Below are 2,917 nucleotides of genomic sequence, written 5' to 3'. Positions count from 1 at the left end.
TTTTTAATATGGTGTATCACACTGATTGATTTGCATATATTGAAAAATCCTTGCATCCCTGGGATAAATCCCACTGGATCATGTTGTCTGATCCTTTTAATGTATTGTTGAATTCGGTTTGCTAGTATTTTGATGAGGATTTTTATGTCTATGTTCGTCAGTGATATTGGCCTGTAATTCTCTTTTTCTGTGGTATCTTTGTCTGTTTTTGGTATCAGGGTGATGACGACCTCATAGAATGAGCTTGGGAGTATTCCTTCCTCTGCAGTTTTTTGGGAATAGTTCCAGAAGATAGGTGTTAACTCTTCTCAAAATGTTTGATAGAATTTGCCTGTGAAGCCATCTGGTCCTGGACTTTTGTTTGTTGGGAGTTTTAAAATCAGTTTCAGTTTCAGTACTTGTGATTGGTCTGTTCATATTTTCTACTTCTTCCTGGTTCAGTCTTGGGAGATTGTACCTTTCTATGAATTTGTCCATTTCTTCTAGGTTGTCCATTTTATTGGCATATAGTTGCTTATAGTAGTCTCTTATGATCCTTTGTTTTTCTGTGGTGTCTGTTGTAATTTCTCCTTTTTCACTTCTAATTTTGATTTGAGCCCTCTCTTTTTTTTTCTTGATGAGTCTGGCTAAAGGTTTATCAATTTTGTTTATCTTTTCAAAGAACCAGCTTTTAATTTCATTGATGTTTCCTATTGTTACAGACATAAACCCTGCTGAATCTGTAACAAGGCCTGCATTGCTCTAGGGTTTGACATTGCCAATAACTTCTCAGCAGTCTGCATCTGTGCAGCAAGGTCAAGGTTCTGGCTTAGTGACTGCATCATGCTTCTCATGTAGGGGGCAGACAACATATTTTACATAAGTTGTGACTTTTCAGTTATTTGTTGCAACAAGCTCTGCATTCCTGGTGTGTTGAACATACTTGCTCTTACTCCAGGCCCCAAATTTGGCACAGAACTCTGCCCAGCAGTGCCACTGACAGCACTACCACTAGTGCCTCCTAGGCACTTCTGAGTGCCTCCCTCAGAAGCTGATGAATTCTGAGAAGCCTGTGGAGCCCACGTTTTGGGTAATCGATCTCTATTTTCTGTACGGGCAGGTTAACTACCTTCACCTGAGGATATATTGCTCACTAAGGACCAAACTGTTCTTGTGCAGCACTCAGCATTGGTTCCTGAATATCTGGGTACATGCACCATAAAGTATTGTAGAATCCTCTGGGATGCTTCCTAGGTTGGTCAAGGCTCGGTCCTGGTTTCTCATTATTTCCTGCATCATTGCTGTATTCTTGGCAAGTTCCAATGTTTGTCTCATAATATCTGGATTATTCAGCATATAACTAATTTCTGGATTTCTCTGTATCAACTGCTGCATTTGTGGATTGGCCATAATTAACTGCCTCATCAGGTCAGGATTTGAAAGCATGCTCTGGACAAAGGGATTCTCCATGAACTGGACCATTATTTCAGGATTGGACACAAGTTGCTGCTGCACCTGGCTTTGTAGTTCAAAGAAGTTGGTAGTATTCAAACCCAAGCTACTCAGACCTGCAAGTCCTCTAAGGCCACCTAAACCAAAAAGGGTGCTAGCAGCAGAACCAAATGTGGAGTTGCTATTAGGAGCTGATGATGTGGTAGCACTGCTTCTACTGGTGTTTTTTTGCTGAGCTGAATGATCCTGAGGTCTGTTTTGTGTTTTGATGACGAGGTGAACAATAAGTACATCGTGAATTCCATGCTGACTCAAAGTATCTTGATCTTCTAAAACTTTTCCAGCAAATATCAACACAAGTTGGTTGGTATGTGATTTGAAACATTTAGAGATTTCTTCCTTGAACTGCAGGGCGGAGCTATTCTTGGACACTGTGAAGTACTCCTTCTTCTTCAGGGTCTTCAGGGTGACTTGCGTGATCTTGCGTTCTGTGGAGGCAGCGGTGGCAGGGGGGCCGGCACCTTCGGCAGCGGTGGTGCTGTCCTGGGAGCTTGGAGGGCTGAGACTTTCATCATTCTTGGCCATGGGACAGCAGTGCCTCAGGTGTGCAGGAGAGAGTGGGCGAGCAAAGGGAAGCCAGGCAACACCTGAGCTGGCCGGCTGGGACAGCGGAGAATGTGGGGCACACTGCCTCAGTGACAGCTGGGTGCAGGGCTGCCCTGGCAGGCTAGGGGGCACAGAGTTCAGTGTGGGTTCCAGCGCAGGCCCTCAGCACTTTAAACATGTAATCACCATTATATCTGATAAGAAATCGGCTGTTAATTTTTATTGAGAATCCCTTATATATGATGAGTCATTTATCTCCTATTGCTTTCAAGATTTTCTTCTTGTCTTTATCTTTTAGTGATGTGATTATAATGTGTCTTGGTGTGGATCTCTCTGAATTTAACTCATTGGAGTTCCTTGAGGTTCTTGGATGTATGGATTCATGTATTTGATTAAATTTGTGAAGTTTTAGCTATTTTTTTAAAAAAATATTTATTTAATTTATTTTTGGCTGCGTTGGATCTTTGTTGCTATGTGGGCTTTCTCTAGTTGCGGCGAGTGGAGGCTACTCTTCATTGCGGTGCGTGGGCTTCTCATTGCAGTGGCTTCTCTTGTTGTGGAGCACAGGGTCTAAGTGCATGGGCTTCAGTAGTTGTAGCATGCAGGCTCAGTAGTTGTGGCTCACAGGCTGTAGAGTGTAGGCTCAGTAGTTGTGGCGCATGGGCTTAGTTGCTCCACGGCATGTGGGATCTTCCTGGACCAGGGCTCGAACCTGTGTCCCTTGCATTGGCAGGTGGATTCTTAACCACTGTGCCACCAGGGAAGCCCCTATTATTTTTTCAAATATTCTTTTTCTCCATTTCCCTCCTCTTTTGCTTAAATTTCCATTATGCACACATCGATATGTTTATTACTGTCCCACAGGTCTCCTAGGTCTGAA

At 43.1% G+C, this 2,917-nt stretch overlaps 1 pseudogene; it reads right to left on the bottom strand.

Annotated features, from left to right (window-relative positions):
- Window positions 1-695: 695 nt before the first annotated feature.
- On the bottom strand, window positions 696-2,016 carry LOC132481691 (ubiquilin-1-like; annotated as a pseudogene).
- Window positions 2,017-2,917: the final 901 nt, after the last annotated feature.

The sequence above is a fragment of the Mesoplodon densirostris genome, chromosome X (assembly GCF_025265405.1).
Source record: "Mesoplodon densirostris isolate mMesDen1 chromosome X, mMesDen1 primary haplotype, whole genome shotgun sequence".
NCBI lineage: Eukaryota > Metazoa > Chordata > Mammalia > Artiodactyla > Ziphiidae > Mesoplodon > Mesoplodon densirostris.
This window is presented reverse-complemented; position numbering and strand designations above follow the sequence as displayed.